At 45.2% G+C, this 14,298-nt stretch overlaps 1 protein-coding gene across 7 annotated transcripts in view; it reads right to left on the bottom strand.

Moving 5' to 3' along the window:
- The window catches only part of LOC133464030 (signal-induced proliferation-associated 1-like protein 2), a 106,593-nt gene that overhangs the window by 72,169 nt on the left and 20,126 nt on the right, over positions 1 to 14,298 (bottom strand). For 6 of the 7 annotated variants that reach the window (XM_061745964.1, XM_061745959.1, XM_061745963.1 and 3 more), the window contains exon 2: positions 8,704 to 8,773. The exons of the other annotated variant lie outside the window; for it this stretch is intronic. The gene's annotated coding sequence lies outside the window, so the exon portion shown is untranslated. The remainder of the gene's footprint in view (positions 1 to 8,703; positions 8,774 to 14,298) is intronic. 7 annotated transcript variants of the gene reach the window in all.

The following is a 14,298-nucleotide window of genomic DNA, read 5'->3' on the forward strand; positions in this document are numbered from 1 at the left end:
GACCGGAGGGTGTGTTCCAACTACCGGGGAATCACACTCCTCAGCCTCCCGGGGAAAGTCTATTCCAGGGTGCTGGAGAGGAGAATTCGGCCGATAGTCGAACCTCGGATTCAAGAGGAACAATGCGGTTTTCGTCCCGGTCGTGGAACACTGGACCAGCTCTATACCCTCCGCAGGGTGCTCGAGGGCGCATGGGAGTTTGCCCAACCAGTCCACATGTGTTTTGTGGACTTGGAGAAGGCTTTCGACCGTGTCCCACGTGGCATCCTGTGGGGGGTGCTCCGAGAGTATGGGGTCGGAGGCCCTCTGCTGAGGGCTGTACGGTCCCTGTATGACCGGAGCAGGAACTTGGTTCGCATTGCCGGCAGTAAGTCAGACCTGTTCCCGGTGCGTGTTGGACTCCGGCAGGGCTGCCCTTTGTCACCGGTTCTGTTCATTATTTTTATGGACAGAATTTCTAGGCGCAGCCAGGGGCCGGAGGGGGTACGGTTCGGGAGCCACTTGATTTCATCTCTGCTTTTTGCAGATGATGTGGTCTTGTTGGCTCCCTCGAGCCAGGACCTTCAGCATGCACTGGGGCGGTTTGCAGCCGAGTGTGAAGCAGCTGGGATGAGAATCAGCACCTCTAAGTCTGAGGCCATGGTTCTCGACCGGAAAAAGGTGGCTTGCACCCTCCAGGTCGGGGGAGAGTTCCTGCCTCAGGTGGAGGAGTTCAAGTATCTTGGGGTCTTGTTCACGAGTGAGGGGAGAACGGAGCGCGAGATCGACAGGCGGATCGGTGCGGCGGCCGCAGTAATGCGGTCATTGTATCGGTCCGTCGTGGTGAAGAGGGAGCTGAGCCGAAAGGCAAAGCTCTCAGTTTACCGGTCGATCTACGTTCCCACCCTCACCTATGGTCATGAACTCTGGGTCATGACCGAAAGAACGGGATCCCGGATACAAGCGGCCGAAATGAGTTTCCTCCGCAGGGTGGCGGGGCGCTCCCTTAGAGATAGGGTGAGGAGCTCTGTCACCCGGGAGGAGCTCGTAGTAGAGCCGCTGCTCCTCCACATCGAGAGGAGCCAGCTGAGGTGGCTCGGGCACCTGTATAGGATGCCCCCTGGACGCCTCCTTCGTGAGGTGTTCCGGGCATGTCCCACCGGGAGGAGGCCCCGAGGAAGACCCAGGACACGCTGGAGTGACTACGTCGCTCGGCTGGCCTGGGAACGCCTTGGAGTCCCCCCGGAAGAGCTGGAGGAGGTGTCCGGGGAGAGGGAAGTCTGGGGATCCCTGCTCCGACTGCTGCCCCCGCGACCCGGACTCGGATAATGCGGTGGACAATGGATGGATGGATGGATGGGTCTACAGCAGGGGTGCTCACACTTTTTCAGCATGAGAGCTACTTATAAAATTATCAAGTCAAAATGATCTACCACCTACTACAAAAAATGCAAAACATATATTTATTTATAAATATATTGAGGATTCTTTATATCGCATGAGCCAATATTGCACAACACAACACAATTAACTATGTTCACTCAAAAAACTAAGGATCTTACCAAGAAATGTTCTTATTTCTAACCTAAAAATGCCATTACACCTGATAACACACATAACTTAAAAGGTTAGGTGTTTTTCCCACGTGTTTCAATTGAACTTTCATTTGTGTCAAGCACATTTGAAGTTCTAGTTAAGTTTTAAGTTAGAGTTTTGGCAGTGTTCAAAATAAAATGATGAGCCCTGCTGTATTGGAGCACATTAGACACCAGTGCTGCTTGTTTTATCCATGAATGACTACGGACCTAAAATTGAAAACTACCCAGTTAGCTTTATTACGTTTTTATTTTTCTGACATTTTCTGCCTTTTCTTTTAGTTAAAACTGTAGTGGGAACAGAGGTTTATATACCGGGTAAAGGCTGATTTATGGTTCCGCGTTACAACAACGCAGAATGGTGCGCGTCGCTGCATACCCTACGCCGTAGGTTACGGCGTACCCTACGGCATAGCCGTGGCAACAGAGCGCAGCACCGCCAGCCGGACCGCCGCTCTCCGCCCTCGCCGGAGAGCGGCGTAGACTCTGCGTCGATTTAACGCGGAACAATAATTTTGGCTTTAGAGGGGAAACATAGGAAAACGGACCAGAAGAATATAGCGTGGATTAAAAATAAAGGTTAAGCACTGAACTACATGTGTCTCCCGTCTGGGCCATTGCAGACTGCCTGAGCATGGCATGTTACAAAACAAACATATCCGCCGCCTCTTTCTTCCCCCTTTGCGTGCGCAGCGCATGGATGTATGGCGCAGCGTCAGCGCGTTGTGTCGCATTAAATGTAGTCCGGGCGTAATACGAGGATTTGAGCTGGTGAAATTAAACGAAAAAAAAAAGAAATTAAACGATTCCTCGAGGCAGAGAAAATTCCTCTATCATTTTTTGTAATCGAATTACTCGAATTATTCGAGGAATCGTTTCAGCCCTAGAAAAAACCAAAGGCTGAAAACTGGTCGTAACTCGCTGACAAGCTAGTTAGTTAGCACTTAGCGCAGTTGTTTGCTCATGCACAGCGACCTATGACCTCAGACAAAATTCAGATGTCATCTGATTGGCTGCCCTGTATATCAATCAAAAGACGGGATGGATGATAGGTTGACGTCAATTTTTTTAATGTCACGCGATCTACCAATAATACCTTTGCGATCGACTGGTAGATCGCGATCGACGTATTGAGCACCCCTGGTCTACAGTGTTGGATAAGCAAGATCCTAACAGGGTTTTAAGTCTCTTTAATGACGAGATTAATTTGAAATGTCTTAAGTTTAAGTTTCCTACACATCACAGCAGCCTGCTGAGCGAATCCCAAATGTCAACTGTTGACTGAAGAGTCTTTCACACTTACAATTAGAACGAGTGACAGCAAAAGGTGTCACCTGCACAAGCAGCTTTGTCAACGGTGACACTCCAACAGAGGCTTTTACGGATGACTGAGAAGAGGAGGAACAAAGAAACTGACACGCTGGAGTCTCACAGCATGACAAAGGAACAGCATGTGTGACCTCTCAGTGTTGTGTGAAAAAGGAGATACTTCAAAAGATAAGAGGAATGCAAGGCTATTAACAGAGAAAGAACAAGAAAAAAATTGGGATGAAATATATCAATAATAAAGTTAATTATCTCCCCTTGCAGAACATTATTTGAATACAAGTAAACATTAACATGACATAGTCTCTTTGCAACTGGTTGTGAATTATTGTCAAAGAAAAAAGAAAGAGAAAGAAAACAAACAGGAGCGTAGACTGTTTATTGTCATGCCGTCCTATCTGTCTGTTTCTGTCTCTACACGGGGTCGCAGCGGGGTTAGCTAGCCTTTATTACACGTCAAAGACGGGCCTTGATAAGCTGGTGAACATGGTGGTCTGTGTTTCCCTTTCCTCTCCTCTATTAACTACTTTCCCCGTGACAATGATTAATGAACACACTTGTACGGCGTCTCACTTCACATCCATCCCCCCGGTTCCCTCAACCAATGGAAAGCGTCACCAGCTACTTGGTCAGCACAATCTTCCTCTCTCTACGTGACCCGACAGAGGAGGCTGTTTTCTGTCCTCCTTTTGTGGCTGTCTGCAAAAGGGAGGCAACAGATGGAGAGTAGGCGGTCTGCTTTTACTAACAGCCCTTTTCTAACTGGAGTAATACACCACCATTATGGCTTTTTAAGACACAAGGCCTGGTGTACAAGGGGAAGGGATGAGGAAGGCAAGATGGGAGAGACAGAGAGGCCTAATTACAGTAATGAACTCATTTTCTGTCTCAGATGTTGGATGGTCTGTCTTTCATCTTGGTTCATCCAGAGAGGAGTGGCCCAGTGCTTATGCCAGGTCTTAAAATAATCCTCTGACATTGTGGCCTGATTAAAGGCCCCACAGATATTAATACGCTGTCACAAAAGTGAACACATTCTGTCCACCACCATCAGATTTATACTTTTCCTTAACTAACAGCCCGTGTCACCAGAGCAGCACACAAGGCGCGCCAGCCAACCTTGACACTATTACAAGACCAATTGACCTCCAAAGTCTTTTGTACAACTTGTACAAACTGTAATTATGGAGAAAAAGTCGCTCTTAACAAAACTGTCATCTTTTTTTTTGTTTTCTTTTAGCTGCAGTTCTGCTAACAATTTAGACATGCTTATGGGATGCATATGTGCTCTGTGAGTGACACTTCTACAACCAACAGCAGAAAGACCTCTTAAAAAAAGGAGATTTATGGAAAGCAAAGATGCCCTACAAGGCAGTACATGACAGATAATCAGTTGAGCAAGCTATGAGGCCAGCGACAAACAACTTTTGTGCAAATCCTACTCACAGCTTTCTACAGTTGGGAACACACTGCATGTTCAAAAGAGGATCACACTGAACCTTTTAAAGTATTCTCATGAGAAATGTCAAATCTTGTCTGTTTTTGGAAACAAAGCCCATTTCAGGCAGAACCAAACATGTCACATAACGACTGAAGTCAGAGATTGCATAGGACTACCTTTCAAAACAACATGTTCTACATAAACTATGGAACCCAAGATTACACAGATTTGGCTGATTGAATGATATAAACACTGTCAATAAGTCTAACTTATTTGCCCAAAATGTCAAAATTAAATGTGTTTAGTCATCACGGACACAATTTAGCTGTTTTGTTTCTACCAATGCAGCCATGAATGGAGAATATTGTTAGACACCATACTGCAAATGGTGATATATTGTGTCAAAGCTGAAGCAACATGTTTTCAGGAGAGTAAAGTGCATTGGCAGCCACAGACGATTACCTCCACACCAGTTTCCACATTCCTCTAAAAAAAAGAAAAGAAAAAAAAGAAAAGTCCTTCACAGTGTCCAGCCGACTGCACATCACATCAAAGTCAAACATGTTTGTTTTGCCCCAGCTTAGCGCTGGGTCAATCTGAGCTCAGGGGTGGACCCAGGCCTGTGATTATAGCCAATTATCTTTAATGCAGCCTTGTGTAATTGAGTCATATTAATGCTCCTCTGTTCGCCGCAGTAAGGAAGTCATAGCTGGCCTCGTCCCCCAAGATGGCTCGACCTTGGGAGCTGAGGCCAAGCCATGATGCCGTCATTCTCTCCTCCTGCAGCCAAATGCGGGTGCAATGTAGGTTAGAGGCCGCAGCGATTACAGAAAATTTCCAGCACATAGACATCACCATAAAGTGACTCAGGCAGCAATACTATGTGAAGCAAATTTGCAAGTGCTTCCCAGAGCACTCATTAACTCATATACCTTTGGTACCTGCCTTCTGCTGCTGTATGCAAAGCAGCAGGAGCCGGTCGGACATTTGGATGTGTCACACTGTGTTCATCATTAACAGGGAGGGCGGAAAAGAGTTCAAGCGGAAAGCAAACAAAAGTGAAGGCACTCTTTTTACGCTTCACTGCCCGCCATTTGATTCTTCAATAAACTTGCAATGAAAACATTGAATCACATTCCATGTCACTCCACACCCACATACGATCAAATCTGAACACAACCTTAGCATTTTGCCCTCCGAGAAGCTGATTTGAAACAATTTGGGAGCTGTTTTCAATAGTCAGCAGATGTTTTAACACTGTGGTGGGAGCAGGGGTGCATGTTTGTGTGTGTGTGCATGTGTGAGACAGAGAAGGCTTTGGGCTGGATAGATATTAAATCTATCACACTTGCAGTACAGGAAGGACAGGGTCATGTCTGGAACCAGACACAGGCATCTCCACTCTGATGAAAACACTTGTTTCTGCTTCACTGGAGCGATTTTTCACCTAAACTGGGTTATTGCAAACGAGAGAGTGAGCTCAAGAGAAGCAGAGGAAGTGGTTTAACCAGAAGAGATGGAGCGAGAGAGAGAGAAGAAAGGTATATGGAGTTCTGCCAAACCTTGCTCAAAGAGATGTGTTTCATTAAACCTCAGAAGCAATTAATTGAGCAATGCTATCCTAAAGAGTTCATTACTGGGGCCTGGGAAACCAAAAATGCCATCTTCTCCGAGCACTTCCATAACTAGAAAGAACATTTGTAAAAAGGATTGTTAAGACTTTGTGAGTGTGTGTCAACATCAATACTCCCACTGACTGAGGCTATGAAAGTTTAGAGCAAAGAAAACCAAAGACACCATTCAGCTTCTTTCCCTTTCATCTGCAGCTCCCACCATTCAACCTCACAACAGGAAAGGATCTCCCACTAGCGGACCCTTAAATTAGCACCGATGCTAAAGCCCTGCTTTTAATGACCAAGCCCTCCCCTTCCTGTGCACAGCAATAACTTTGTGCATGTGAGCTGGAAAGAACCCAATCATCTAACTCCATCCCTTTCTTATTGTGTTCGGCCCACCAAGGGAACACCTCCATGTTTCCAAACAGCCTGCAGGGAGCAATGCTGTGATTTTAATGACAAGTGTGACAGCAGGGACGCCGCCTCTGTAGGTGGCGGGGAAACCAATCAAATGAGTTCCAGCCAGCTGCCTTATCATGACCAATATGTGGAAACTCCAAAAATACATCCAGCCTTATTATCCTAAATATTCACGAGGATGAGAGTTTAACAGCCGCACATTCTAAATGTTTATTTAGGTTAAGTGGGCTTGCATAAGCTTCAGAATTAAAGATAATTCTTCACAAGTGAGCAATTTCACACCATCATCCATTTAAGAGGATATAGGGTTGTGACTGTCACCAAAGAGGCAATTCGCCCATGACACCCCACCCCCATGTAGTTTATTCTATACGTTCTTTCTGCTGACTATCCGTCTATTATTCCCAGATCTGATATACTCAATTGGAAATCGCATTTGGCATGCCTTCATAAGCTCTGGAGGTGTGTCCATCCATGCAAGAGAGCAGAATTTGAAAATGACAGAGGCCTAAGACCCCTGCGATTCACTGATATTCAAAGTGTGCATCAGCTCCAGCTGCACTCCAAGACAAAAAAAAAATATTGGAAGATTATTTAAATCTGCTCCTGGTACAGCTTTAACAGAACAACAAAACCAGATGATAAGAGGGTATAGTGCTGCTCCAAACAGACTAAGATGGCACGATTGAAAGGGAACACTTTTGTTCAAAAGTTGACATTAGCATCTGAACTCCTAATGTTTTGCACAAAACAACAGACACACAGGACAACAGTTCCTTTTTTCAACTATCAGTGCAGTTACATGCACATCTAAATCAAGCTAATCGCTAGGTCGGTGTGTTCGACTCCGCGATGCGAGGTGGCGCCACACACGCTTTTTGCATTGTCATTCTTCTGGTACAATTAGTAAATAAGCGCGAAGGAGGACAACAACATGCGAAAATATGGACACTAACGATGCAGCAGCTCTGCAAATGTCGTACATACTAAGCTGATCATGTTGCAGGTAAGATGCACACAAAGTCTCCGTCTTCTTCTGTTACCGTGTTTTTGTGATGCTGTGACTGTTATTATTCCCGCTCCTGCGGCTCGTCATTTCCAGAAGGGGGAGACCCGGGACAGTCAGTAGCTCGGCTAAGCGTGGGTTGTGTATACATGCCCAAATAACTCGGATTACGACCGCATTATCTGGCACTAATAGCTCGATCTCAAGAGCTTCAGTTCGGTTTGACTACGGTCTGGCTAAGGTGTATAGATGGCTTGTAAAACGTCAAAATCGGTCGAATTAAGGCAACTCGTCGACTTTCTGTTAGTCCATGTAAACGTACTGTATGTCTTTACAGTTCTGTCCATACCAGCTGGTTTTAGAGGGTGGAGTCATACACCTGACTTAGACCCACCTCTCGCTTTCGTGGGTTGTGCTTTTAAAAAAAAAAAAAATAAATAAAATCAGCATTTCAACTTTATATGCCCCAAAATACAGTGCGATGTGAAGTTGGGCAGAGATAAACATGGGGAAGCTGGATAATTCTACCCTAATCTGGGTCTGTGATGTCACAGTATGCTGCAAGTTCAACTCTAATGGTACTAAATGTTTGCGTTACCTTGGAGGTTTTGATTTGGTAGACACCTCTAACAATAAAACCTGCGCTCTTAAACAAAGAAAATACAACTTTTTCTTTGTTACCCAACAGATAAAAGGAATTTATCAGCAGCCCAAAAAAAAAAGTGACCTAATTTAACTCAAAAGTAACTATGATTTATTAATGTTATAAAGGCAATTTGCAACAGTTAAAAAACAAACTCAGCTTGTCATTGCTATGGATAATGACCCAAATTTCAAGTACTGAAAGTACTTCAAATTTGAACAACATCAAGACATGAAAAGACGAGAGAGAATTGTTCCTATAAAAACTTCTGCTAAAGTTTTAAACATTAGTATTAAAATGCTGCATGCACAGCAAGAATATGTACAATACAGCCCACATCTGCACAAGTGACACTGTTAATAGCAGGCTTTACAAGCGCCTCAGCATGTGGGCTTGATTTCCACCGCTGAAATCAAGCTCAAAGCAGGACTTTCCTTTCAACCCTCTTGTGTTGGCTGTAAAGACAAATCACATCTCTTCTTCATTGTACCATCGGCTTTGCCCCCCTGTTTTTTTTTCCTCTCTTTTTTTTTAACAACTCTTCTGCCATTTCCCATCTCATCTCTTATTTGACAGGCTGCATATGTGGACTGCCTTTGCAACCTAAAATCTTGGACCAGTGGAAGTAGAGCGTCATGCCTTCACATTGCAAAGTATGGTGTCACAAGCATATTTACCTAGCCCCATGGACCGTCACAGAAGCGTGTAGCGAGCTCGGCAGGACCATGGGCTTGAGATCGGCAGAGCCTGCAGCAGAGAAATGTTACCGGTTACAGAATAGAAACAACTGCGTGCACAGAATATGTGTGTGTGCGCTGCCACAGAGAGGGGACGGACCGCAGCAGGACCGAGCAACAATTAGAGGCTTCTTGTTTACATCTCAGCGCACATAGACCGAAGTTGACCCAACAACGGAAGAACAATCAGAAAAAGAGATAAAAAAGGAGGTCAGACAGCACTGAGTAAACATATATACCCTCTCTCCGTCTCGTAGTTACTCCGGGCACCATGCCCACAATGCACTGTGGGAAATGCCTACATTCACCACCGTCCAGTCGGTGCCCCAGGTGCACAGATTCAGAGAGCAAAGCAACGATAAAGAAATAAAATAAAACACAACAGTGTCTACAGAGCTGTAACCTCTGGCATGAGTGCAGCTTCAAAAGAAGTTTTTTATGCTCCGTCTGCATTCTGATCTATAAGAATTCAAAAAGAAAAATAAACCCTTTCAGCTGTTCTACTTCTAAAGACGCGACAGACAGAAAGAAAAAAAGGAAAAAAGTTACACAACACCGCCATGAGACTTTTATTCTTCAATAGCAGCTTAGCAAACCTGGATGGCTTTCTGGAGAATTAGGACAGACAACAGCTGGAGTACAAGAGACCATAAAGATATTCTCTGATCCGCATTGTCTGATATCTGTCCTCTGTAGCCGCTGCACTAACACGAGGTCACTGCCCTGCAACAGTCATCTCGCCACACATCATCTGTCAACAGCTATTCTCTCACGCGTAACATTCAACAAAATATAGCTGTTTGCTTTGCAGTGGACGTTGCAGTTTGGACTGGTGGGTGCTCGCTTCTAGCCGAGTTCTTATCAGAAGGGAGCTTTGCATGAGCATGAGTCTGTTTTCCTACACCACAGCACTCATGAGTGTGCTCTGCTCGCTGCTGGTTGTAGGTCTGGAATGTGACGGCTGCACACAGCTGAGTCCGAACCTCAGGGGTCGCTCACGATCCTACACCCGTCCATTCCCCTTGATTCAGGGAACGGTAAACGTAAACCCGACAGTAAAAGTGCAAAAAATGGGGAATTCCTTTCATTTCCTGCAAGCATTTAAATCTCATAATATCTACCATATGCTGTTGCAGAGGAAGAAAGAGACTTCACCAGACGGAAGCGGTTTGAAACATCGTGATTGTGCACAGAAGCAAGGGGAACTGTGGAAAAAGAGTCAAGGGGAATCCATCACTGATCCTTGCAAAATGACTATGCATCGTTTTAATCTCTGCTTTCCTAGAAAAGAATCTCTCAAGACGTTTTCATAATCGCTGACTCCAAGTGAAACGCTGACGTACTGCATTTTTAAATCTGCGCATGTTACGGTTTCAAAAACAATATTCATGCTTCTAAATATTCAAACAGTGTTTTGAAATTCTCTAGGCTCATTAAAACTCAATAACAGACCTCATTTAAGTTCTGAAAAAGATGCAACTCTTGGATGCATCTACATCGACGTTCGTCAAGTGATTCGTGACTATGGCCCCGTTTACACGGAGCAAAAACGGAGGCGTTTTCATGCGTTTTGGCCGTTCGTTTACACGAAAACGGAGCTCAAAGTCACCAAAAACGATCATTTCTGAAAACTCCGGCCAAAGTGGAGATTTTCAAAAACTCTGTTTTCACGTTTGCGTCTAAACAGAGGAAAACGGAGATTTAGGCTTCAGAACGTCACATTATGCAACAGAAACGTCACCAGCGTCATGTGTGCGACCTGTGTTTACAATTAGTTTGGCCACCGTCAATATTTTCTTGTATTTTACCTGTTTTATATTCTAAAGTCACACTTAAAAGTAACTCCACTTCTCTGTCACTCCAAACGAAAGACTCGTTCCGTCTTGGAAGTAAAGCCTGAATTATGGTCCCGCGTTAAATCGATGCAGAGTCTACGGCGCAGGGATATGCGGCGATGCGCGCCGTACGGTGTGCGTCGCCGCGTACCCTACGCCGTAGGCTCTGCGTTGGTGTAACGCGGAACCATAAATCAGACCCCGTCCACACGTAGCCGGGTATCTGCTAAACCGAAGATATTTTCCTACGTTTGGACCTGTCATCCACATGAAAACGCGACTAAACGAATGTTTAAAAAAACTCCAAGCTATTTATTAAATAAATGGTCTCTGCTCTTGACCACCGCTTACTGCGTTACACGACACAGAGCCTACGCCGTAGGGTACGCGGCGACGCGCACCCTACGCCTGACCCTACGGCGTAGGCTACGGCGTAGGGCTGCGTCGATAACGCGGCAGCTCCGTGGCGGGACACGGGGGGGACTCGGGTTCGTTAACTGCGGCTTACCGAGAAGGAGACGCGCCTGCCGGGGAAGCTGCACTGCGGAGGCGCAGCTTCCCCGGGAGCCGCAGATGATCTACAGGTTTGGAATGTTTATGAATGTGGTCGAAAACGCAGATCTTCGGTTATGTGTGGAAGGGTTTTTTTTAAAAACGATATAATGTGGATACAAATTATTTTATAAACGGAGGGGGGGAAATATTCGGTTTTAAAAATACCCGGCTACGTGTGGACGGGGTCTCAGCCTTAACTGGAAGTTACACGTGTCATTTGTTGATGTTTTTTCCAGGATTATGATTTGCTGGCATGACGTTAACAGCTTATTTATGCAGATTCGTGTAAACGAAGAGGTTTTGAAAACGATCTCGTGTAAACAATGGAATTTTTCAAAACGTAGAGGGGGAAATATCCGTTTTTGTAAATACCCGGCTATGTGTAAATGGGGTCTCAATTTACACTGATCCAACCACACCTTGTGAATTTGCTTGAGTTTCAGAAATCCATTGCCAGATAATGCATTAGGACGACAGCCATCCATAGAAAGAAATTAACATTCAACCTCTGAAAGGATGACCTTTACAATACCAAGATTAACATAATTAGTACCAGCAATCCATCAAGTGGGAGCTTAACCATAGTCACGGTACTGATGGCAGTGTCAAATAATCACACTGACAAGGTGTGAGGCTCAACTTTGAGTCAAAATTTCCATTCTGCAAAGAAAAACAGAGCCCCTCCTCTCATTCCAAGCAGAATAGCTTCGGTAACGCTAGCTATGTGTAATACGGGACTGATCATAGGCAGACCTCCTCCGGGTTCAACTGAAAAGGGGAGTCTCCTTCCTAGTTGTCCTGCCAGCTGGCTCTCTGCCCAGCGCCTGCCAAGCAGCACACTACCATTGTCCTTTAGTTGCTTCACGGTGTTCTGAGCAGCAAAAATAGACAGAACAACTGATTCTTCCCTATTCATTCATGAGGATGAATAACAAAAAACTGTCATAATTATACCAAATTAAAAAAAGATTTAAGTGATGTTAAAAGCTGTCACTTAAAGAGTCATTTTAATTCAACTTTAATGAGCACTGACAAAAAGAGTTTGAGGACGATCACCGTCAGGTCACAAAACACTTAGCTGAGCATCATATAACGTCATAAAACAGACGACATCAAAGTCGGGTTGGAGAAGCCCGGGCATAGTTTTAGATCTCATTGCCTGGGTCTTTTCAGACCTAACAAAGTGAAGCTCCTGAATGTTCCCAACAGAAGGAGACCATGTTTGTTCTTGGCTGCTCCAGCGGAGCCCCGCGAACAGAGAGCACTGTGCTGTGGCCCGTCTCCAAAAGGGACCATCTGTCCCCTCCGAACTGGGCCTAGCAACACCAGCCCTCACCGCCTTGGTGACGTGCAGGGTTGATGTGGCCCAGCAGGGCTCCAGAAAAACCACCACTTATTTCCATCAGTACACATCCCTCTGCCTGCCACCTCCAAGAAGCCTGCTGCTTCCCCTGCTACCTCCATACCATTGATAGTCTGTCAGCAGACAGCACTCTCTCTCAGGAAGAGTGGGAGAAGAAAAATGGTGAGAAGAGTCCTCTCATCTTGCAAAAGGAAAGCTGTTAAGAGAGTTGGGAGGTGTTCAGATTGAAAGCTTGGAGAATATCTACGCTCATTTTCCCCTCTGAGGTCAGTCAGAGTCCACGTCGCCACATTATCACAGAGAAACAGGGCTGCAAAAGAGGGAAGTAGGTATGCTGTGGGACACTGTTAACGTTGAGAATAAACACCCTGATGCAAACACATTCACACACACACACACGTCATCGGGGAGCAGTATTAATACATTCTGACCGGGGAAGCGACCTCAGCATGTGTCAGTGGCATGGACCATCTCTCAGTCCTCTCACTTCAGCCGTTCTCCATTTCTTTTCAAACTTTTTTTTTTAACCACATGATGTGGTGTTGTTGACAGAAATCTGGAATTTTTGAGATATTTTAGACTTTCTGTGCAGCAGCTGCAAGCCCTACAGCTGACACCGAATAAGGCTTAGTCCACCAAAGGGAAGATAACTGAGGAGAAAACAGGAATGAGCTCCAAATCACAGACAAATCATCCATTTATTCAACTCGCAAGAACAGCCTCTGCTTGAGATACAAGCTCATAAATTCTTCCTGTGACATGAAGCAAGAATACCGCAGCCAAGACCACTGAAATATGTTCAGTCTCTTTTTGCAGCACTTATTTGGCACATGCATGAAAGTAAAAACAATGTAAGATATCAGCATCCACGATGTTCACCTGATTAAGAGAATCCTTTATCATCAGAGCCATAAAAACTGAAAGAAACGGGAAAGTCCCGTGAGTCACTGTTGAAAATGAGTCCACTGCGGAGAGGCTATCCCAGTGCATTGAATCCATCAGCCACTTGTTGAGCGTGAGCCTCCCAACAACCACCACAGGAAAAAGAAATCCAATGATTTTCACAACAATGACGCTCCAAAATCAACAGGAGCATCGTAACTCTTCCCTCTGCTCCATCACGCCAACATCTAGTTTGGCAAGGAAATGGGAGAAATATCTATAAAAATTAGGAGGGAGAAATAACGATCTGGCAACCATCAGGGAGTCCGGTTAGTGAAATGCATACAGCTGCCCCGTAACGCACACTGCCCCCCCTGTAACAAAGCCACCAACGACTGAATGGGCCTGCAGTATTAGCATATGTAAGAGAAAGTAGATGGCCGAGCTGGAGGGATGGAGGGGGGGATGCTGAGTGTTGATGTTGATGGTTGGGGGGGAAGGGGTAGGCCATGACATTCAAAGCTTCTCTGGCTGACAGGAAGGACAGGGTAGGGAAAAAAAAGGAAAGCAGAGAAGGGTGAGGGGGGTAATCTATTGTTCCCGGGAAAAGATCCACAGGTCGAGCCTATGACCTTCCAAGTTTCTTGAGATGGCTGACATTTGAAGCAGCAGGAGATAGAGGAATCCATTTATCCACTACCTGCCAGACAAATAGAGCCAGCAACCATGACAAACTTAAACACACTGGATAAGGAGGAGCAGTGCCCAAATAAAAAGCGGAATCACACTTGTTTGAAAAATGATAATCCCTCTATCTATGCACCATAAATCTTAAAAAGACATTTGGAGTTAAAATACTGTTATGGTCCTAAAAAAAAAGAGGCAGGAAAATGCAAGTAA

Source organism: Cololabis saira, chromosome 17 (assembly GCF_033807715.1).
Source record: "Cololabis saira isolate AMF1-May2022 chromosome 17, fColSai1.1, whole genome shotgun sequence".
In the NCBI taxonomy this organism is placed as follows: Eukaryota; Metazoa; Chordata; class Actinopteri; order Beloniformes; family Belonidae; genus Cololabis; species Cololabis saira.